The sequence below is a fragment of the Numenius arquata genome, chromosome 12 (assembly GCF_964106895.1).
Source record: "Numenius arquata chromosome 12, bNumArq3.hap1.1, whole genome shotgun sequence".
Classification (NCBI taxonomy): Eukaryota; Metazoa; Chordata; class Aves; order Charadriiformes; family Scolopacidae; genus Numenius; species Numenius arquata.
In genome coordinates this window covers 16586916-16611799 of record NC_133587.1, presented here as the reverse complement: position 1 = coordinate 16611799, position 24884 = coordinate 16586916, and the positions used below count along the sequence as shown (strand labels likewise).

At 50.1% G+C, this 24884-nt stretch overlaps 1 protein-coding gene across 7 annotated transcripts in view; it reads right to left on the bottom strand.

Moving 5' to 3' along the window:
- Window positions 1-24884, bottom strand: part of DLGAP4 (DLG associated protein 4) — a 70107-nt gene that overhangs the window by 19776 nt on the left and 25447 nt on the right. The gene's annotated exons all lie outside the window — the stretch shown is intronic.

The following is a 24884-nucleotide window of genomic DNA, read 5'->3' as shown; positions in this document are numbered from 1 at the left end:
CAGCATAATCCCAGTCCCACAGTAGGTTTTTACAAGTGTGGGAAGCTCTCGGTGACACAGTCCAGCTCAGTGTCCTGGTGTGAGGTAGAACAGACACTCTGCTTCACAGCCACACTCCATACGCCATTTCTCCCTGTTTGCCTTTGCCCAGGGGATGATGTAGAAATAGCAGGGGAGCACGGGGCATCAGTGGTGCCAAGGAGCCCCCATACCAGGCTGATGGCAGACCCGGCAGAGCTCCTGCATCACCCTGCTGCACCAACAGCTCCCTGAGCCCCCTCCTCACCCTGGCCCCTCCAGTCACTCAGCACCGGGCCAGGCGCGAGCCCCTGGCTACAGCAGAGCAAGGGTCCCCAAGCGCAGGGCCGGCGGGGGGAGCCTGAAGCCTTTCCTGCCCCTGGAGAAGGCAGGGAAGCCCTGCCGGTGCCCTGCCTACACGCCTGGGCCACACAGCAGCTAGTCCTCCCCAGAGGGTCATCAGAAGGGGCTGAGCTCTGAGCCACCTGTGCCACAGAGTCAGAGGGTTTCTAGACAGCAGACATTTCCAGCAGCCCGTGCCATCAGTGCCAGATCTCACTCACATCAATCAGGTAAGAGAAAGTGAGACTGGTCAGACCAGAGCACACCCACCTCGCAGAGCCCAGCCAGGGCACGGCCGAGCTGGTCTGCAGCTCAGCACACCACCGCTCGCAGGCCTCCAGGAGGTACGAGGACTACTTTGGTAGTATATGGACCATCGCTTAGTGACCACGTACCAGTCAAAAGCTCCTCCCCATACCAGCTCGATGATTCTTAAGGTCCCTTCCAACTCTGACCATTCTATGATTCCTCAGACAGAGAGAGAAGCGGCACTGAACGATGCACAGCAGGAAAGAAACAGCCCTTTCTGCCAACGCTGATGCACTAAAGCATCATCCGCTGCATCCTCCCCATCCAGAGCGCTGTGCCTGCAGCAGTCTCACCCCGCTGTGGCAAATAAAGCTCTCCTGGCAGCAGCCACCCCAGCACAAGGATTGGCTACTGGACTTTGGCCGTGCACTGGTCACCAGCGCAGCAGCACAAACACACAGCACTCGGGGAAACCCCAACACCATCAGCCGGGAGATCAGAGACCAGACTGATCTGCTGGCACAACAGGAGAGAGAGAAAGCAACCAAATACATCTACAGATCTGCATCCCAGGGAGTATTTTTTAGGTATAGCATTTATTGCAGGCAATGTATTATATATTATATATTCCTCCTTGCTTTCAAATACATACTGTAGCATCTCGAAATAACGATTCCTTCACCAAGGGGCTGGGGAGGCTGTTACTGCCGGCTGCACACTGAAGCTTTTTGTCCAGGCCAGTTTTGGCTCTGCAGCCCTGAGTGTCTATATGAGGAAGGCTTTGTGAAGGGCAAGGACTGAGCAGGACATCCAGGACCACGGATGCAGAGAGGCAGCGAAGGGAGCACTGCTCTGAACTGGCTGCCGCAGTATCACTGCCACACAACAGCCACCAGTCTCTGTGCTCCTCTCCATGTTTAATGCCACTCTTCCTGCAGGTTTTGCTTAGGACTTTTGGCCGATATACACGTGAATTTAGGGCATAAACGTGAACCAGATGTGAATTAGCCAGTGCTGCTAGGTCGCAGGCTGCTTCCCCTCTCCCTTCCCCATGGGGGTGTGTTACCCCCCTGCTGCCCTGCAGAGCTGCACAGACTGGGGTTAGACATTTAGAGGAGGCACCAATATAGGGAATGACAGAGAATCCTCCATTTATGCACTATTAGAGCCATTTTTAAGTGCACTGAGAGTATCAGCATTAATCTTCAAAGTGTTTAGAGGAAAGCTAGTTTAATTAGGCAGGTCTGATTAGTTTCTCTCCACACTAGCAGTTTCTAGAATATCCTGTAGAAGTGAGTTCCACCAGCTAATTATGCCCTCCATGAAACAGTCCTTTCCATTTGCCATCACTTGATGCAATGCCACATCACTGGAAGGATGGCATACGCAGATGCTTTTAACTCGCCTCTCTGCCACAGTAGAAGTCCTGGGAATCTCAACACACATCCTCAAAGTCACACCCAGTCACAAAACATGTCGCTAGACACCATGCAGCATCGCTTGGTAAACCCAGTCTGTTCTTGTGTATGTCAAAGCTCAACAACTCAAAGTTACTATTTTAGGATCTGCTGACCGCTAAAGCCCAAAAATCAAGTCGTTCCCATGTCAAAGGAGATACACCACAAAATTTCAATGTACGGGTGATAAGCTGCATCTTGAGCACAAAAGAAGTGCCACAACCCATCTGCTTGCCCTCTCAGAAGAGGGAATTTGTCTATTCAGGGCAGTACAGACAGCAGGCACTCCCCCATCCCTCCCTTTCAGCTCTGAGCCCACCAGTACTCATCTCACTTCTTCTCCAGGACTTTTTTTTTTTTTTTTTTTTTTTACAGCCGCAGGAACACAAGGAGCTCTAGAACAGCAGAATCACACCTGAAGCTTTTGGGCAGCCAAGGCCACTGACACCAGTTTGGTCCGCGGTGCTCACGGAACAGCAGGAAGGTTTTGCAGGAGTTGCCGAGGTGCTGCTGGCACTAACAGACCATCGGGGAAGCGGTGTGGATGGGTTTCCATTATTTTAAGTGTACCATTTAAACACTGTTCACTGAAGAGCTGGCCAAGAGGGTGCTGAAAACACTGGTGGCAGCCAGCAACTTGTCAATGCAGGTGATAACAGGAGCAGGGCTGCACCGGTGTCAGCAATAGCCCAGTTCTCCCTGGCATAGACGGGGCTCCAAGGGGCACAAGAAGCAGGCAGCAATTCTCTAGCCTACCTAGAAGATCTAGAAATTGCCACCACTGCTGCCAAAAAACCTCAAGGCAAGAGAAGAATTAATTTCCCCATCACTTTATTCAACATCAAGATTTTCATCACAGTTTTTGGGTACTGTATCCCAAATTTTACCCCATCCAGGTAGGGAATTGCTGGCATTTGCTATTCTTGCTGGCTCACAGGATGAGACTCCAGCTGTTTTAGGCAAGGGGGAGCATTCAGCAATGCCACCAGGAGCAGCAGAGGTGGTTTTGCCAGAACATTATGAAAAACCCTTCCCACACCCAGATGACTAGAAATTCTTTGTAAGCTAAAAAACAAACCCCACCCTGTAGCCACAGGGCCAGAGAAAGCACATGTGTCAGCAGAGGAGACAACAATGCAATGCAGCCTCTGCGCAAGGGAGATGGAGACAGCATCGGGCTGAACACATCTCCCTGCACTCACCCGGCCCATGAAAAAACCTAACCCTTAGTTAAGACTCTCTTCCCATTCGGACTTTTGCTGTCAGGCAGCCAAGCACCCAAGATCTACATCTTCAAAGCTACAATCATCAAGAGCTTTTAATAGTTGGATTCAATTGAAGCTATTTCCTCCCTTAAGTATGTACAAACCAAGATGTGGCAACATTATGCTAATCCTGAAGAATCAAAGTGAAAATTGCTGGGAAACTTCCGTTCACTGAGGCACAGGACAAGCTTTGCATGTTAGAGAAAGCTATTCCACATTCTAATTCACAATTTAACATGGGATTAGTTATAAGATTAAAAAAAAACAACACATGAAGCACGGAAAGGCTGTAGCAGGTCACTCCCTCTCCATTAGCATTAAGTTTGCCAGTGGTTTGCAGTTCCACCAACCAGCACAGGCAATGCTGCCTGATCCAAAGAGACAGGGAAGTCCTTCGAGTCAGAGCAGACAATTAAGCAAATATTCCAACCTTCTAATCCTTTTGGGTACCTACTAGAAAGCTTTTGAAAGCATAGCTGTTATCATTGCTTGGATTTTTGGATGCTCCCACGTGAACTAACCCATGCGTACACGGCAAAGCTGAGCTGACTTTCTCCCTGGCTCGGCACAGAGGGGTACGTGGAGAAACAGCAAACGCCCCCTGTGACACTGCTCACGCTCTTCTCCCAGAGGCCAAGAGGCCCCAGCTTTGATTTCTTAAGAATTTCAAATATCACAAGCGCTTCCAGAACAATGGTCCCTTCTCCCATCCTCCCGAGGGAGGGGATAAACCCAGCATACCCGGAGTAACCCCAGCACTTTCTGGAATACTTCGTTTCAGGAATCGAGCGGGGCCGTTTGACAAAGGAGCCCCTGTGCAGGCTCCAGTGCTGAAATGAGAGCACAACAAATCCCAAGTGTGAACCGAGCCTTCTCCGAGCACATCTGAGGCTCTAATATCTGTGACCTAAATAGCTTCAAGCTACCAACAAGTCTTCATCTTTAGTTTGCTTTTTACTAGAGGCTCCAAAACTCCCAAGTTCCTGGTTCACAGGCCTGAAGAGCCCCTGTAATCTCTCAAGTTGAGAGCCCAGACCACCACTCCTCAGGCACAAACACAGGTAGCAGAAGGTCTGGATTTGTACAGTACCTGTTGGCCCACAGCCACATTCATCTGGTCCTCCAGCCTGCAGAACCTGCCGTAAAGGCACTTTGAAGATCTAAGACCATTAACTAGAAAAGGGACAGAAGGGAGAGGCCAGTGAAGAGCCCGACCACATCCACTTAACAGATTCCGTTTCTAGGCAACAAAACTAAAGGCCCAGTCTTAGTTACACTGTTCTTGTGACATTTTGTCTGCCGTGGCACTCTCAGGCCCTGCTGTCTTGAATTCGGTATTTGACACAATGACCCCTTGGCCTTCCAAGGAGGGTTACTGTAAAACCCAGTCTCCAGCAAAAGTATTAAGTGTCACTGGAGCATCCCCTCCTGCTTTCAGGAACCTGTTCAAGTGCAGAACAGACTACTGTATTTTCCTGCCCTGAAAGCGATGTACCAGAAGACTTCTTGGCTTCATTTCCCACCTTGCTTATACTTATTCCTGTTTCCAAATGACTGATCTCTCCCTCCGCTCCTCTCAACTCAGCAGTTGTATAGCTCCAGCTATAAAATAAATCAAACTCAGAAATTCTAGAGCTGTTCTGCAGGATATTCCAAGAAGCTTCCTCCCAGGACTCCACCTGTAAACACTAAATACCAACAAGCAGACAAAGCAGAGCTTTCAGCACTGGCACTTTTGCTGTTCCTCATCTCTTGCAGGATGCTAAATGGAAGAGGTTAGTCTGACAGGATGGGAAGGGGGTAACAACCACTGGTTTAAAGTGGCTTGAGGAAGGTGATGAGAACGATCTTAAGTCTGAAGTTATTCCAGCAAGAGACAGTTTACGAGAGGTGTTTTTGGAAGAAGCCACTCCCTGCTGAAGCACAGCTACCTGACCTTCCTGAAAAACAGTGTCCTCTTCATCTCCCAGAGCTGGATGGGCCTCCGGGAGAGGCTGCTGAAAGACACCACCCTAGCTAGTCTTTAGTCCAAAGAGCAGTAAACACGTGCCACGAGCAGGCTTGCCATGGGGGCTTGTTTAACAGTGCAGAACAGCCTCCAAAGAAGCCTGTCCATGATGCTGTCTTTCCCTGTTCTTCTTCAGCTTTCCCTCCACCACGTAGAAGAGCCTCACAGGGCTCCCGGGCACAGCAGGCAGCACCAAAGCCCCCGCTCCAAACACGCACAGAAGCCTTTTGTCAATTATAGAGTAACCTAAACAGTAACTGAAGTGGTGCCATGGAAAAAATGTGAGGTCTGCTGGAATCTTTGACGGAAAACAACAGTGAAGTACCAAAACTACTGTAACAGCTCCAGTGGGAATGGCCCTGCTTCTCAGCCCAGGAGCTTACTGAAGCTGGAAAGGTGCTGGAAAGGAAGTGATGGGGCATTTTGCTAGAGGTCTTCAGAGTCACAATCCTACCAAACAGCTGTGCCACCAGTCCTTTGGAGAGCATGAACAGATGTTTCAGCAAGCAGGTGTTGGGAATGTTGCTAACCATGTCCCTGCCCATCTCTTCCCTCCACCCCAAGCCCAAGCATTCCAGCAGCTCTTACAGCAGGGAGGAGAAGACAACTGGAAAGCAGGCAGGCCATGAAGTTCCTCCTGTGAGGGCAGGATAGAACAAACAAGCTGGACAAACTGCCCCTTGCAGAGACCTCCTCACACAACCAAGGACAAAATGGTTTTGGAGAGAACCAGCTCGGACATTCCAAATAGCTCCTGGGTGTAAGGAGCTGACCCAACAGCATTTGGAGGGGGCTTGACCTTGCTCCCACACACGCACCAAGGTGAGCACACTTCCACCAGCTCTTTGCAAAAAATCCCACCTCTATGTTTCTCTGCAAATCCCAGCCAAACCAGACACTTTGAAGATTGCCCAAGGCTGGAATTATTTCTCCACTTGGCCATCTCCCCACACTTGGCCAAGGAACAATTTTGGGCTTGGCATGAATTACTGCATTCACCCAGCCACTCCTTGTCATGCCAGTTGTCCGACACCAAGACCGGCTGTAGGATGGAATTCACAGTAACAGCAGCTTACCCTTCCAAACGAAATGCCAGTCTTTGCATGCAGTGCTTCCCAGGGCAGTCACCTGCTTGGCCTTTGCTGTGTTTGGCTCCAAGGGACAGCTAAGAACAGAGTGACACTGGCTCCCCAGCACAGATACGATGTAGGCTACTTGGGGGTTCCTCCAACAAGGGCTTTCATCTTAACTGGCCTTGCGAAACCAGAACCACCAGACAAAACCAACCAAACTGTGCTCATGTAGACACAAACCTAGAGCAGCATTCAATTTGTGGGGCACAGAGAGCCTATGCTGCAGCAGGTCTCCATTTGCCAGAAGGACCCTCCATGAGTTAGAGGAAGGGCATGGCAGGACACGCCAGGGGACTGCCTCCAGCAGAGGGATACAGCTGGGAGGGAGACTGCTCTGCCCTTGTCACTCCAGTCTGAACCGCAGAGCTGCACCAAGCACGGACCCTCAGCACACACACACTGTGGTGATGCCACCATTGCTCAGGGTCGCTCCTGATGTCTGTCATACCAGACTGGGAAACAAACCAATCCAACCCCTCCTTTTACATTTTCCTAGAAAGCAACTTCAATACAACATTCTGGTTGTTTATAAACCACACTTTCAGAGGAAGAGATACCCCAGTCAAGTTCCTTAACTCTTCTGGCATGGCCCAGATCCAAGACAGACACACTAGATACCGACTGAAGATACTTCATAATCTTACAAAGCAACTAAACACCAGAGGTCCATCCCTCAGAAGAAAGCTGCTCTGAAGTCTCAGCCAGGGTTTAGCTGAAGGTCAGCGGAATGGGATGACTCTACCAGAGGTCTCCTCTGTATGGCTTCTTGCAGCCAGGCAGGAGAAACACTACCAACTTGCTGGCAGCAAGGGAATGGCAGAGCAGGGAGATGTGCTGTCAAGCAGCTGAAAAAAGGAAGTGCTGAAACTGCTCCCATTACAGCATAGGGTAATGCAGACCTAGAGCGCACACTGCAGAAATTAATTTTCCTCCTCAACATACCTGAAGAAACAACAATGTTCTCAGCTTTGTCACCATACGACAGCAAGGGGATAAAGGAGATTTTTCTCTAACAGCCTTTCAAAGGCCAAAACCAGCCACAAGAGCTTCTGAAGATAAATAAATGGTCCTGTGGCAAGTGAAGAGGTGGGACAACAGCAAATAAGTACCTTTAACTTTCAAGTGTCTGGTTCCTATTGTCTTCCAGTCACATGAATGAAGCTGGTGAAGAGCTGGAAGCTCTCCTGCTTGCTCCAGCTCCCACTGTGCATTAACGCCCGCTCAGGGGGCTGGAACGTTCCCAGACACAAGTGGGATTGTCCCAAATGGTGCTGCCCCACAGCACCCCCAGGCAGGGCCCCCTCGGGGCCTGCTTCCAGCAAGCAAAGAGTGGCTCCAACAAGCCACTACACAAGTGACCATTCCCCACTCACCAGGGCTGGTGTCTTCGGCACCGTCATCAGCCTGAGGATGAACCCGACCCTCAGACAGGGATGTAAAGCCGCTCTGTTGCTATTACTGTCCCAGACACCCAGAAGACACAGGATGCCTATGAGATGACAGCAGACAAGCTTCATACCAACAAGCCAAAGTCCTGAGATGGTGAAAACAACTCTGCATTAAAGCAATGATAGGAAAAAAGTCCAACCCCCTTTCAGCAACAGATACAGTTCTTCTATTTTTCTGGCTGTAACCAAGGGGCACAGCAGAGCAGAGGAAACAAAACAGTAACAAGTTATTTTGGATACTGTTTGGTAAACAGATGCAGGGCCAGTTATCTCACCGTGGGAACACTCAGAGGAGCAGGCTCTGCCAGGGAGCAGCAGAGCTCTCGCAGAGGTATTCCACTGCAGGCTCCGAGCACTTGCATCATCTCCATCAGTGGGTTCCCAGGACTCTGCAACATCAGCAGCTTGTGCTGCAAGACCCCTGGGAGGGTCTGTGAAGTGCCATCTCCCCTAGGTACCACAGGACTGGCCCCTCCTCCTCTAGCCACTAACAGACACAACCACGAGGACAGTTAGAGGAGGTATTTCTACAGCTAACTGCTAATTACATTAATTGACAAGAGATTTGACTCAACTGCTACGGAGCCTGGTGAAAACTGGGCCTCCTGCTCCCCATGGCAGGGATGCCTTATCCTTGGGCAAAGGGTGTGACAGCAGCAGTGAGTCACCTCACACACACACAGCAGGCCACTGCTGCCACATCATTTATACCAGGACTGCTTCCTACCCCAGCAGGACTCACACCGGGTGGTCACTACTGCCTGCGAGTGCTTTAAGCTGCACACAGCTCTGGCAGCAAAGAGCAAGGTACGGAACAAGGAGTCTGAGCACTGTTAAAGGCAAGGTCTTCTGCACAAGTGAACACAGCAAACATCAGCGTGTACGAGTTCATGGACAGAAGACCGTGATCAACACCTGTGAGATCAAAGGACACACGGAATATAGGGGCACAGTGTTAGGTGGGCAGCACCACAGATAACAGGAACTCAAAGCGTCCTAACGCTGCCCACTGTGACACAAGTGCTACAGCTGCAGAGCTGGGAGCAGAAAAGGCAGGGCTCCAGAAGCAGGCCAAGGAGGTCCAAAGCCCTTTCCCCCCTCCCACTCGGTGGGGAGCAGCCTGTGACCCCCATTGCCGCCCCCAGCCACATGCCAGGTGGTTGCACACAGGGATCTGCTGGGCTGAGGGCTACAGCTGCAGCATCCCAGGGTTATTAACATTCCACTAATGAAGTGGAGGACAGAAGAGCCCACATCATTTGTGGTTTCTCCAGGTCAGGAAATCAAGCAAGTGGCAATCTGCAATACAAATATTGGTATTAAGTACCACCTTTCCCAAGAGACAGGATTGTCTCTGACTGAAAATAAAGCACACCCTCCAAAACTGCTGTCGGGCAGGACATGCACCTCTGGGACAGCACAGTCTGTGCCCCATGATTACTCAGTGTGAGTCACAGTTTTAGAACTGCTCCCTGTTCAGAATTAAGGGAAAGAGTTCATGGGCTACAGCAGTGCAGAAGGAAACACCTAGATACAACCGCTTCAGGTGTTTTGAATGAGGTGGTAAGTTTTGCACAAAGGCATCCCTACCCCCTGGTTCCACAGACACTCCGACATGCACACACAGCTCAGGAAGCCACCAATGCCTTGGGATGCTGAGCACCCCTGTCCCAACAAAAAACATCCTTCACTTCACTGGCTTAAGGACTCCAGCCTGGTCTTTCTCTTTGTTTGCTTCTGCAGTGATCTTGAAGTACAAGCATGATTTAAGGGGAATTTTAACACAGTAGGAATTCACACAATGACTGGAAGCCTCACTTTACTAGATTGTTACTTTTTTTACCTCAGGAAGTTACATTCTAGGATGTTCTGCCCTTTACCTGTCCAGCCAGATGCGGTAACAGCCCTCCTCATCACTAGACATAGCACCAAACAGAAACACAATAGCATTTAAAGCTAGAGATGGGCTCCAGCGGGCAAATGATCTTGCAGTTTCCAAGTCCTGGATGTTATCGGAAAATGCTCTCAGGAATCTGACTAACGAGAGAACTGCTTTATGGTTTAATTCTGCAGCTCTTGCCAGAACGAACAAGTGTGCCTTAGGCTTTGGCTCTTGCACATCAGATGCAAGAAGCTTCAAAACATTCAAGTTATTTGACACTTCCTTTTGATTTCCCATATACAACATATATCCTCTGTACATTAGTATCAGAACAGCCCATAGTTTCTATTAGGTGTGTACGTGTGAGAGCAACACAGTGCAAAGAGCAATGGCATGGAATAATAACTGCTTCCGAGGAAGTGATGGGTCTTGTGGTAGGCGGTAAATCAGAGTCCATCCTGCAATGTCCCACTGTCACTTGGGGCATTCAGCCCCTTCACAGAGAGGGAGGTAGAACTCTTTACCCTCCGAAGGTGCCAGGGAACAAGAGGACAAACTGAACCCGAGAGCAAAACAGCACAACTCAAAACTCTGGAGGGAGATTACACTTAAAAAAAATTCCCAAACCACAACTAAGCATAAATTTCCCTACATTAAGACAACCCAGCTGTTCCCCTTCCCACTCCTGTCACCCTTACTGCTCGAGGACTCTGCAGTCCCACAAGGTGAGCAACAAGCACTGGCTGCCTCTCAAGGCAAGAAAAATAACCAGGACCTCAACACACAAACACTTCAGCAACTGCACTCCGAGGAGTGTGAGCAGAGCTGGAATCACAGCACTTGAACTTAGTCATTTCCAGTATCTTTGAGAACAGGGGCCCAGCTTTTCATGCCCTGGTACCCAACAGGCTGCCAAGAACCAGTTCAGATACTTGCAGAAGGCAGGATGCTTAATAAAGTATTTACCAATACTAGAAAACTTAGACCTCCTATTCAGAGGCACCTTACTAAGGAAATTCACTCATTTTATCAATGAGACTTCACCATAAAGCCAGCTAAGTTATTCAGAAATCTCACCCATGAAAGGAAAAAGGAACTCTCTATCCTTAGTTTTTAGATATCAGAACATGCAGAAACTGTGCAGAGACTGGAGTTCACATACACACAAGTTCCACTGCAGAACATGCAAAGCTCCCCCTTCAGCAGACACTGCTGGGCTATTTCCAATCTACATTTATGACTGTAGCTGTGTGATAACCCTAGCTCTGGTCTTCACCACTTAGAGGTGTGGGAAAACAGCAACCAATGGACCAGCCCCCAGAGCTGGAGAACTGCAGCCAGTGCTTCCCAGCAAGAGAGACTCCGCTGGCAGCCCACCAGTGTTCACTGGACCCTGACGCATGACAGCAGACAAGCTCCAAGTGAACACAGCCGTGAAGCAGCCCCACTCAATCAAGGGCAGCACTGGGTTTGGCATCAATCAGCCACAGTTGGCATGAACAGGCTTGGAGAACCTCAGGACAAGAGGCCAATTGAACAGCATCCAGTGCCCCTTCAAATCAGAAAGGCTGTTAGTAACGTGAAGCCAAGTGCACGGAGAGCAGACAGGACATAGGATCATGGGTTTGTCCATGTCACAGCACAGCATGCATAAGTATATTCTACACCAGTTCAGCCCAGTTCCCTCCCACATACATTCACGCTCCACGAAAACCTCAAAGGACTTGGAAAACCTGGGCAAGGACTTAAGCACAAGTTGTGGCTTTTGAGGACACTCACTGCAGGAGGTCACGCTGCTTCTGTGTGCCACAAACCAGGGGGCTCTTCCCAAGCTTCTTGCGATCCCGCAAAGGGGAATAAGCACCAGCCAGTCCTCACACCATTAAGGTTAAAGTGACAGTTCAGCTTCCAGCACCAGGAGGCGTTCGAATCAAGAAACACCTCTGACAGACTGCCCAGCTGAGCTTCCTTTCCATCTTTAAAGCTTCTCAGGTGTTGCACAAACCGGAGACCAGCAAGTCTGCCTAAAACATGCAAATACTCTGACACAGAAGTGATTCACATTCTTGAAGTGCATCACCACTGGCGGGACAAGGAGGTCTTTAAGACTGAAAGCAGCCGAGTGCCACCCTTGTGCCCTTGGTGTTGGCCCTGCACAGGACACCACATTAGTAAGCAGAGCTCAGTGTGAGTGGAGAGAGCCCAGGCAAGGGCAGACCTTGGTTCTCCAGTGTATTTAACTTTTGCTGAGGGGTTAGAAAAGAATATACAAGACAAAGACCAAATGCCTTTTCCTTTAGAGCAAAGGGAATGACTGCGTTATCTCTTGCCACTCACTGACCAGCAGTTACTAAGAGGTGAAGAGACTCCAAGAAAAAAGTCCTGCTCTCTCATTCTGAAACACGGCAGCTTATCCAGGTGGGAACCTGGGGCTTCCAGATATTCTTGAGTAACTCCACTTTTAGTCATCTACCTACGACCACCTGAAGCTCTGCATCTTCTACTTTTCTCTATAATATTTTGCTTTGAGCATAATCTATATCTTGTTAACCTCCATCTCCGAGCGATGTTTGCAGAAGCTCTGTTTACCTCCGAACAAGCGTACACGGCCATTGCTGCTACAAGATCAGGCAGCTCTAATTTCCAAGCCTTTATCAGAGATCACACAAGACAACTTGATTTTCCTCTCCAGGTCCTGGCTTGCAGTGTGCAGCCTGCTGACTGACGGCCTGAACAAGCACCGGGTGTCACAACCCTTAACCAGCTGCTGCTGAAAGAACGCCTGAAACTTCAGCACTGGAAAGGTGCCCAAAACAAACTTGTCACAAGTTTCTCTACCTCATAATTCAGGCAGGAACGCCATTTCCCTTGATATCTCAGAGATAGTTTGCAGAGTTATTCTGCGCACTCTTTCCTTTTAAGTTTAGATACTTCTTACCATCCTGTAGGCAACCATCTTCTACAAAGATATCTTTTAAAATGTGTTTGAATGACAGGTGTGTTGCCCTTATGTCTGTATTTCAGAGAAGTCAGTAAAACATCACATTAATTTGCAGGATATTAGGTTTTGTTTCTGTTCCCACGCTCGAGTATTGGCCAGCACCTCAGTTTTGCCTTCTGCAAGTGCATCAACAGCTATAGATCCCAGTCAGGCCAGTCTGAGGGGTTCAAGAAACCTGCAAGTAGGGAGGGAAGGGGTTTGCAGTGGGAAGAGATATCACACAACGCAATTGCAAGGTTAAAGCATCTGTGCTGCAGTGCAAGGTGGTCAATGCAGCCCTGGAGGTGGAAGCAGGTGAGAGGCTGCAGAGCAGGAGCAAGGAAACCTGGTGCCATTTGCAGGGCTGTGACAGAAGAGGGGGCTCTGCCCTCTCCTGACCTCCTGGTCCCCAAAAGAAGCACAAAACTGCCCCAGTTTCCTTTGTAACAGCAGCTACAGAAGAACCAAGCAGAAAGCCTGCAACAGCCAGAGATTTGTCGCTCACGGGAGCTGCTCCTGCTGAGCGAGCCCATTCCTTGCCAGCAAGAGTTACCTGCTAGAAGCGATGGGGAGCAAAGAGCTCCCAGGCTCCCCCACAGAGGACCATTAATTCAGTCAGGTTCTTCAAATTTTTGAAAGACAAGGCTACAAAAGCAGCCTACACAGCCTCTTCTAACAAACTCAGTATATATATGGAATCATAGAATTGTCCAGGTTGGAAGGAACCTTTAAGATCATCAAGTCCAACCATCATCCTAAATGATAAAAACCATCACTAACCCATTTCTCTAAGCACTATGTCAACCCGGCTTTTAAATCCCTCCAGGGATGGTGCCTCAACCACTTCCCTAGGCAGCCCATTCCAAGGCTTAATAACCCTTTCCGTGTAAAAAATGTTCCTAATATCCAATCTGAACCTCCCCTGGAGCAACTTGAGGCCATTCCCTCTTGTCCCATGGCCTGTGACTTGGGAGAAGAGACTGACCCCCCCTGGCTACACCCTCCTTTCAGGGAGTTGTAGAGAGCGAGAAGGTCTCCCCTCAAGAGGAGATACATATATATGACAGATGCAGAATCCAGCAGTGGAGATTATACGGTGGTCACATTATCTGATGTACACTTGGCATTCAAGTCCGCCAAAACTCCTCACTGGCATAAGAACAGAGCGACTGAGACTATCAGGTCACAGACTCAGCCGCAGAATTATCCCCAGATGACCCCCCCGGGCACAAACAAGTTTGGGGGATAAGGAACTCCACGCAAAGTTTTATTCTGAAAGAATGAGCCATTTCACAGCAAATTGCTCATGTAGTAAAGGAATTTGTTGGGGTTAACTGTTTAGACAAGCCCATGAGTAAGGACAGAAGGACTAGGTTCCTTCTAGGAAGCAATCTATTCATAACCTTTAATGGAAATCTCAAAATACTTTGGAATTAGCTGCTTTGCTGTATCAAGGGAAACTTCATCTTACCCTTCCCATAGATGAGGTAGTTTTCTACACACACAGAAAATTGAAAGTATGCTAGAAGTAATGGCTAAACTTACAAACCATGCAGAATTTGTAGATGAGCTTTCAACTCTTTCCCTGGATGACATCCGTCTGCAAACCATAGCCCTAAACAATTTCAATCTTAGCCCTTTATGCATTAATTTTCTCCTCAATAATAACTACAGTGCCAGAAGTCTTAGAGCCAAGTAGCTTTGGTGTGGGCGGCTCCACAGCCCTTGTAGCAATCAGGACAGATTCGACCAACATCAGGAGAAGACTACTTCCTACCCTCTACAGTTTTTAACTAATATTAGTTAAAAAAAAGCAGGTTTTAGCATCTTTGGGCAGACAGCTAGCTATTTTAAGATCAACAGCTCTACAAATCAACACGATTCAAATGCAACTGTCCTTCCAGTCACATTTTCCTCCTAAACAGAACACTTATCAAGGGTTCCAAGGGAACAGACAAGGTGAAAAGCACCTTGTCTTCACACTATGAGCTGCTCTAGCCTCTCATCTTAAAAGAACAGCAATTGAGAAAGTAAATTAGAAAAAAATTAGAGGAGTCTGTCAGCAGAACTGCTGGAAAACAGTTTTGATCCTTTCAGGAGAACAGCCAGAAATTTCTCTCACACTGAAAAAGTCAATTTGTTTCAGCTTCCACATTACATGAAATTTTATCCCTTTTGTCTGAGTACAAGGCTGCTTAAAACAAGCAAAGCACAAGGGAGAAGCTGTACCGTTGTGCTTGCCAAGCAAGCGCCAGCCCTGACAGATTACAGCCCAGAGCCGCCCAAGCCAAACCCTGCAGGTGCAGCACACAGGGCCCTGGGGAGCAGCAGGACAAGAGCACCCCAACTCCCCCCAGAGGTCCAGATCCACCCCTCAGCCAGGGGAAAGTGGGCATGTACACCCTAATAACAGACTAATGCAAACAGAAAAGTTACAGATAATGTGCTTCTGTGATAGCTATGACAAAGCCCCTTTATCAGAAGTGACAAATAATTGGAAAGTGTTAGCTCCCTGCTTGCCAGGTCAGGCACTGGAGACCGACCTGCCTCTCACTAATCAGGAGGAGATTCATTAATATTTGAGTAGGCTGTTACAGCTCACGACACAGTATCCGATACACCGTGCCACGCTCTCAGATAAAGCTGAGGACAAATGCAGGGAGGAGTTGGTACAGAGAAGAACACATCCCCACACAGCCTTTGCAGTGACAAGTCACAGCATTTCAGGAAAGGAGAAGAAAATTCCCAGCATTTCAGCAAAGAGCAGAATTAAGCCATGAAAGAAGCCCCGTTCTCTGCTATGTTACCGTCTCTGCTGAGCTCACACACGAGGGCACACAAGTCAAATCCTGTCAGCTCTCATGATCTCATCACATAGCTCTCAGCAGCCCAGCTATCCCATTATTTGCTTAAGTATTCCCACAGTGGAAACAGCTGTCTCAGAAGTGTTGGAAAGGCAAGAGACCCCCAAGAAGTTCTTGAAACTGCCACCCTGGTGATACAGCAGCTTTTCTGACCGCTGTCAGGGCCAGCCAGACAAGCTCAGTGTACCTGGTACCCAGCCACAGGGAGGACCAAGCCCCTCAGGCCAGGAACACAGCCTGGGGGTACTTCGGTTTTCAGCATCACAAATGTTTAAGAGGGCTCAAGCAATAACTGGAGATAAGGGGCTTCCTGCCATTTATTTATTATTTTAAGTAAGAGAGCTCAACAACAGTCATGGCAATGAAGATAGTTTTAAGGAAGTGATTATATTACCTCTTCCACCATCGCTGCTGAAGCGACAGCCTTAAAATTGCAGCTGTAATTCGGGCTCATTTAAAAGCTCTGTGTCTTCCCTGAGACCTATTGAGCTGTTCTGCTTTCTCCTCCCAGCTATTGATTACTGGGGTGCATGGGGCGAGGAGGAATATTAACAACTGCCTCCCAGCCACTCTTCAGTGATGCCATAGCTTGTGACATCACGACTGTCTCCATGGCGACACAGCAACACAACTGAATCCAAACAGAAGGCCAATTAGAACAAGAAAGCTCTTTTGTGTTTGGAACCATAGTAATTAACAGGAATAAGAGGAGCTGTTATAGAAAGCACATCATTCCAACAATAAAAACCTTGCTTTTAGTTTGCCAGGTGAACCTAAAATCCCCAAACCACAGCTAAGTATAAAAAAAAAAAAGCCCTTCTAGACTAGAAAACCCATGATATCATTAGCTTCTTTCCCAGCTCTAATGAACACTGAACAGCCTAGATCACTGAAATAATTTTTCCTCTCCCTCACATTGAATTCTCCATTCCACTGTAGCCTGCCCACATGCTTAGGAGGCTTCTCAGCCCATCACACTCAAGCAAAGCCTCCCAAGTGCTTTTCAACTCACTACAATTAGCACATACACATGGGGGGGGAACACACAAAAAACCCAAGGCTGCCAATCCATAGTGACTCACACCAACGAAGACTCCACCTTCAAGGATGAAGCACACTCAGGATTTGAAATAGATGATATGAACAAGACCTGGACCCTCTAGGTATCTACATCATGTTGTTTTCAGCCTCTAGACCAATAGGAGACAGAGAAGCAAACTCAGCTGGTGTCAGTTAAATCGTTACGGTGCTGCTGGGGGCATGTTAAGCCAAATCTGACTCCCAGACTGATCTCCACTCTCCAACCTACACAGCATGTTAATCAGGAAGCATTTGCTGCTGTCTCAGAGATAAGGCAACTGCAGTATTGCTCCAGAGTGCCCAAGAGAAGCACAAAGCTCCTCGCAGTCCCCAGGGCAGAGCAGCTATTTAGAGTGTACCACAACTGGGCACCTCTATAGATTCAGCCCATTAAACACTAGCTACATTGAGGAGTACGTTTATAGCATTTTTTTTTTTTCTTAAGCAGACCTAAACACCACAGCAGTCCATGAATAAGCTTAGGGTATACTTCCCAAGGAGCAAGCTTGAAGGTGGAAGCCACAGCATGAAGTCAGGCCACCTGGAGTGAGGAGATCTGCACCCAACAGCTCGGGCACAGCGATCAGGAACAGGTTCATGGCTGCAGTTAAGCCTTTAAGGGTAATGCTGCTTCCCAGAGCTGCAGCCAGCAGACCTGCTCTGTTCCTCTCCTGCAATTCCACAGGAAAGAGGGGCATGTCACTCTTGGCAGGGGAAATGGAGCACCCAGGTCCCTCATACTGGCATGTGGAGGCTGGGCAGCAATCAGGCTCGCAGCTGGTTTGTGATAAGGGGCACAGCTGGCTAAAACTCTCATTGAGCCAGCTTAAAAAAGTGATGCTGAAAAACATCATACCATAAGAATTAGCATAAAATAGATTTAACAGGTACCCTCAACAACTGCAGCAGCAGCAGTTCTCAGTCATAATCCATCCAAGTGAAAGTCTTTGTACACAACACTTATACTGGCTCCTACCTCAGATGGGTCAAGTTATTTCACACACAACAGCAGCACTTGAGTTAAGGCACTACCAGTGACCAGGGCTCCTGCCCAAGATTCACCCAGCCATTAAAACTGAGCCATCCTGTGGCACGCTTCTGAGGAATGGGACAATGGGACTTCCTCAAGCCAGTCACCTGGCTTTAGTTCAGTATTCTTTAGTTCATTCTGGCCTCGGCGTTCCTGGTAGGTGAGCTTGTTCAGCCTGGACTGCGATCACATCCACCCGCTGTCCAAACGCAGCCCATCACCCGTAGCCATGGGTGCCAACAAAGCAAGAACCAGAGAGCAGGGAACATGATTCCGTAGGAACCAGGCCTCGCAGCACCAGGGAAAGACATCAGCTACAGGAGGGAAAGAAACCTGAGAGAAGCAGAAATAATGACTTAGGAAATAACAAGCCTCCAAAGTTATTTTTAGAGCTGCCTCCTCCAGCACCCAAGATATTCAGAGCCCGTGGAAAAAAAAAAAACAAAAACAAAAAACCAAAGGTAAGCGCACAAATAGCAGTGCCAGAAGAAAGCAGACAGTGCTTTGAAGTTTACTGCTGTCAGAACACCAGCATCCTAAATGGCTGGCCCAGTTCTGTCCTTTGATTTGAGGAGGCCACATTAGTCTGAGCTCTGCTCTGCTCCACCACACCTCACGCGAACCTCACCAGCCCCACCGGGGCTGTGCCACGTGTGTGCTACAGGACACAACCAGCACTCCCGGCTCCACCGGGGCTGTGCCACGCGTGTGCTACAGGACACAACCAGCACTCCCGGCTCCACTGGGGCTGTGCCATGCGTGTGCGGGGGACACAACCAGCACTCCCAGCCACATCAGGGCTGTGCGACGTGTGTGCCGGGGACACAACCAGCACTCCCAGCTCCACTGGGGCTGTGCCATGCATGTGCTACAGGACACAACCAGCACTCCCAGCTCCACTGGGGCTGTGCGATGTGTGTGCCGGGGACACAACCAGCACTCCCAGCCACACTGGGGCCGTGCCATACATGTGCCAGGGGGACACAACCAGCACTCCCGGCTCCATCGGGGCCGTGACACGCGTGTGCCAGGGGACACAACCAGCGCTACTCTGTGCCCGGGGCCCGCAGCAGGACGGTGTCAGCCTGCTGCCGGGCAGGGCCAAGCACAGCGCTTTAAAGCGGGGTAAAGACAGACAGACACTTTCATCCCTGCTTTTTGAAGCTCACTGGTACTAACACCCAAGATGACGGCTCAGGGGGAGTTTCCCCTCACTGCCTCTCCCACCCGGCCGCCTCCCTGGACAGAGCGGGCCGGGAGCAGAGGGCCGGGCTGTGCTCCCCAGAGCGCCGGCACCGGTACAGCCGAGCAGGGCTGAGCCACCGGCCCGGAGGGGCTGGCGCTCCCCGGGCCGCCCGCCCTCACACCGGTACCTGCTCCGGCTCAGCGGGGCTCAGCAACGGGGGTAAAAAAAAAAAAACAACACAGCCGAGCACGGGGTGCCCCTGGAACAGCGCTCTCCCCGCCGCCCGGGGGGGAGCCGGCCCCGGCCCCGCGGCGGCAGCGGGTCGCCCGGAGCAGGCCCGGGGCCCGCGGCCGCCCGCCCGCTTACCTCGCCCTACGGCTGCTGCAAAGAGCGGCGGCCGCAAAGCGCGGGCGGCGGCGCAAGGGGAGCGGCGAGGCCGGGCCGGGGCCGCCTCCGGCCGTGCTGGGGCCACACGGCATCGGCGGCACCAGCCACTCATCCCGGAGGTCCCCGCAGAGACCGCGGCAACGGGATAACGCGCCTCTGGTTTATGCCGCCGGGAGAAACCCGCTTTGGGGGGGGGTTCACAGGAGCTCCGGGCACCTCCCGGCTCCCGCGGGGCTCTCCTGGGCCCCCCGCCGGCCCCGGGGAGCGCGTCCTCCAAAGGCACTGCCTCCCTTCTTATCTCTTCAGCTTGTGGACTTCTTCAGTCCTGATGCCACATTGACATTGATTGTGGTCCCGTCCCATCCCGCCCCCCCCCCCCCCCCCCCGAAGGCCTGCCAAAAGGAATTAAAGCCTCAGACAGATGAACAGCCCAAAATCGGGGACACCAACCAGCGACCAAGCAAGTCCGGTGACACACAGGCCCATCACCACCAAGCACACACAGCCGACAGGGAACACCTGCACCAGCAGCAACACAGGCTGGAGACAACTGGAGACTGAGATGTCCCTACAAGCTTTTTGTTTCCCTTCTCCCCAAAGGCCCGATTTCTGCCCGATTCAGTGTTTGAGTTGAGCAAGGAGGGCTCCAGTGAGAGCAAGGCTGTAAGGGCCTGCCTTGGCAACCTCCCCTGCGCAACCCGGAGCAGTTTGCAGCACTCATCTCCAGTAAGCATGTTAACAGAGCAGTGATAAAAGCTAATGCACAGCACAGTACCGCTATTAGAGGCAGCAGGCTCCGGAGTGCCCCAGAAGATTGCAGGGTGAGGGTGAGACACAGACATCGGAGCCAAGTGCAAAGGCCAACAGCAGCAGAGCTGCGGGCAAGGCAACAGGCTGCTGGAGAGCGGGTCTCCGCTTCCCAGCATCCAGCATTTCCCTGATCACAGCCTTGCTCTTGGCACGCTGCAAACTTGGGGGTCACTGGAACTCAATGCTTTCAAATCGAAGTAGCTACTTTGTGCAGGACCAGAGCCTCAGAAGGTGCAAGCACTGTCCAACACCCTTTTTCTTCCAAGGGATCAGAATAAGCAGCTGTTCAGGCACTGGGAAAAGTTCTCCAGCTCTATTCCACCAGTACCCATCTCCCCAAGCCCTTCTCCCCTGGGAAGTCCCAGTCCATGCTGTACAAGGCTGGGCACTACACCAGCTCTGCTTTGCCAGGGAGCTTGCTTTGCTCAGAGCAGCAGCGCTAAGAGGCCAGAATTCCCAGCCCAGGGCTGTGCTGGAGTGGCAGGTCAGACAAGAAAGCACTGGTAGCCGTTCAATAGAGCGCACCAAAACCTGGAAGAGTTCCTGGACAGAAATGCTGTGACTCAGGACCCTGTGTTTGAGCCAGGCTGAGAGGCTGAGAAAAGCCCCAGGGTTCAAAGAAGGAAGAGAAGCCTTCCCAACAAAGCAGTGACCTTACAAGAGGCGAGGGAGACTGGCTGTACAACAGTGTGCTGGCTCCCGAGCTGCCCCAACACATGCTGCTCTCCACAAGGGCAGCCCTGACTGGTCTGGCAGCCCAAGGGGCAGTGGCACAGCTCTAACAAGGGCCTTGAGGAGAGGGTCCAGGAACCCCCTTGGGGACAACTCCTCAGTAGCATTCAGGACACTTTCTCCAGCATCAGACACAGATAGTTGTCTTATACATAAGGCCTAGGATGGATGCAATATCCATGCTTTAACTTCCCAATTTTAACTTTCAATTTAATGCTGCTGTGGATAATGCCCACCCTGGGTAGGAAGTTTTAGACTTGGAGATCCCTCTCGAGTCCAGTGAATGCCCTGCTGGGGCTCTGCTCAGTTACATCCTCAACCACACCTGGAATCTAAAAAACAAGACACACAGTTCTAAGAAGTTTGACTAATCTTATGACAAGAACTTGCAATAAAAAAATTCCCTTTTATCAACTCTTAAATACCTTCCAGCTTTCATCAAATATCACCTCGCACTATGACAAAGCATCAGTAGAAAGGCATATGCAACTTCTAATCTTTGCTTTAATTCCAGCTCTGACAGACTCGCACCACAAGGAAGAATTTACCCTTTGAAACATTCACCACTCAAGTTTCTGGGCCAGCTTCAAACTGGAGAGACAACACAGGAGCTTAAGCTTTGATCTCTTAGAACTAGGTTCAGAAGAGAAGATCACTGCAGTGAAACCTGGATGTCTTAATGAAGAGCACTAAATAAGATACACAAGACTGATAGTCAACATGTCCTTGATGGAAATACCAGCGCTAATGCTTAAAGTTTATGCATCCTTATGCTGCTCCCCTTTTGAGCACTGCTGTCTGACACAGCGAGCTGCAGCCTACGCCAGGTGAGTCCCTTTTAAAGAGACTGTTTTCATTTTCTTGGTGTTGCCAGAAGAGCTGACAAACTTAACCCCCAGAGACCCCCCTGCCCAGCAGTGAGATGACCAGGTTCCTGCGTGTGCCATCTGCTAAGAGGAAGCAGCAGTGGGCAGGCTGCAGCACCCACGGGGCTATCAGCCATCCTGCCTGCATCCCAGTACATGCCTGTGCCCCTCCGTGCCTTTACTGGTAACTTCACAGTGCAAGAGTAAGGCCACCACCACCAAGAACCCCACGGGGGAAGCAGGAGAGAATCAGAACTCGTCTGTTTTCCTTCACAGTATTTAAATGCTGTAAGGAAAGTCGGGAGGAGGCCTGGGCATAACCCCCAGCCCTGCCCTCTACAGAAATCATACACAATCTCCTGGGGGACCATTGCTTGTCCCCAGACTGCTTGTCACCTGCCCTTGACAGCAGCCCACACTGCAGTGTGTAAACACTGATACTGCCCTACCTTATGTTGCCTGTGAAATTAGAGACCGGACTCGCATAGGCAGATGTATCCGAGCAGTTCCCTCCACTGTTTTCAGTGGAAAACGCAAATGCTTCTGAAATGGTGCCGTTTGGATCGACAAGCCAGCCCCGGAGAGAGCAGAGAAGTGAAGCACAGGGCTAAGGACTTCAGTCACGGGGCTGTTGTTGCCCTCCCTTGCCCACTGCTTCTCCAGGGGGCAGAAGGCTGACTTAGTGTTCCCATCTGCCCCAAAGGGCCAGCAATTCATTAATTTTGCAAGACAAATTGAAGTGACAGAATTCCCACTCACCTCATTAACTAGCCCATCTGCAAATTGTTTAACTTCCACTTGTTTAAAGGCAGCTTATGTCAAACACCCCAGTGTCATTCTGTCCCCCACCTCTCCCTCTCTCCAGGTGACAGGCTGGCCTGGAGACCAGGAGAGAAGAATAAACTCATTCTTTCCTGAGCTCTTCCAGAGGGATCCAAGTTCACTGTTCTCATCCCCAAGTCCCAACTACAGCCTGCACAGAACTTCATCCCACAGCCTGAACTCTAATCGCCTTTCGAAGCAAACAGCAATCACAATTACTATTTCTCTCCTCCCTTTTTAAATCTGCTCAGATAGGAAACACACTGACAACTTTTCACTGCAGAAATTAAAGTGGGTTTTTCTTGAACAAGGCCACCCGCCTGCTCAGCCTTAATCCTTCCAGCTCACATATGTTACTGTAACTTGCACTGCGCTGAATCCAATTACGGCTCCTCATTTCATTAAAGAATATTTGAGGCTGTTGCACAGGTTTTGCACGGAGCAAAAGTATCAGCTGAGGAGACAAACCCAAGCCCTGCCGCAGCATGGCTCCGAAGCCTTGCTCCTGCTGTTGGGCGTGTAGCGCTCACTTAGGAAAATGAAGTGTCACGGAGTGACTTTTACAGGGTCCGCTGAATAGTTCACTCCAAACTATTTGAGGCTGGACTCAAACAACAGGAAAATCCATACGGGAGACAAGAACTGACAGACAGTTACTTGTAAGTGCCTGGCAGTTATTAGTTATCCATTAAAAGCTTTTAAAATTATATTGCTCTGGCAGCATGCAGGGCTAAGGATAAGCTCACAGGTCTCCCATGCATTACATACGAGGCTGGAGCAGCAGATGAATAACCTCGAGTTAAGTAGTCAGTGTCCACAAATCTAAACTGCACGCATAGATCAAGAAACGGAGTATCCAACTACTGACTCACAGGCAGCTGCGAAGCCAAATGCAAGCTCTCCCCAGCAGCTGACCACGACTGCCCCATCAGCCAGAGGGCTGGGACACCAGCTCCAGCCCATAAAGTTCCACAAAAGTACCTGCTGGCCTGGGAGTGCTCCGTGTTTCACCAAACCCCATCATATTCTCGGTATTCTCCAGAGAGTCAATCCACATACAACAGCAATCAAGTTCTTTCGTTACCACCTTTGCTGACGAGGATCTGACAGGGGCTGCACAGGGTCTTCTTCTCGGCCTTTCAGAACCGTCACCCTGCTCAGCAGTTACACCCTGGCGCTGCAACGGCCAAGAGTCACACCCCGGGGCCCTCAGCTACACCAAGAACTCTTCCACAGCCACTACAGGAGCGGGGCAGAACTAACAAGCTATAGATGCAAAACCAGAGTATCACAATCTAGCACTTGAACCTTACAGATGAGCTTTTCGGTTTTCCAGGACTGCAATGTGTCAGACAAACTGTGCAGACAACCTTCTTCTGAACACCTAGCTACCACCGCAGAGCATGTAGCATACTCGAATCACCTTCACCCGAAAGACAAGCAGGCTGGATTTGACCACCAGTTGGGTGATCTTTCTTTTCTCCACATGTTCGAGAACGTGTAACTTCATAGCACCAAATTCCTGTTGGAAGGGTAATTACCAACGAAGTAATTTGGACCCTGTGGAGTCAAGTCTGCCAACTCGTGTAAGTTGGCAATCTGGCTTGTTATCATCCCACATGATCGGGATTTATTTTAGGATCTGATGCCACATGCTGTGGGTTGGGTGGCTTTTTTTTCTTTTTCTTCTTTTCCTCCCCCAAGTGGCAAGATACAGCCCGGGAGTTAGAGATCCTAATTCCATTCCTGTCTCAAACAAGAGCTGTCCCTGCACAACCTGGGGTCAAGGTCCGTACCTTTGCAGAACAAGCAATATTAGTCCTATCGCAGCATCCTGGAAATAATCGTCCTTTTTGAACCTCCTCGTGACGACTGGAGTAGACATTAAGAGCGACGGTTACTTACTGCTCAAAACCAACTGTAACATCCCCACCCTCCGAGGCGGCACATTAACCCTGAGCTACACCTGCAGCCGAATTCTGGGGCAACGAGCCCAAACCCCGAGCCAGGGCAGGGGAACACCACCAGGGAGCCCCAGCCGGGACCCGTTCTCCCAGGCTAAAAAAGAGACTTTTCCAAGCCCGCTCTGGCTGGGATGTGCCAGCTAGGCTGCCCAATGTCAGCCTTTCGGCAGCCACTGGCACTGAGGCTTCAGCCTTTGTGCCTTACCCAGACAATACCCTTTTCTTCTCCAGGGGAGGAAGAACCCAAAGAACACCTTAAAAAAAAAAAAAAGGGGTCAGCGTCCCCCGGGGGAGAAGAAATTTAGCGAAGCACCGCCTCATTTCCCCCAGCACCTCAGGGACTCCTTACAGGCCTTGGGCA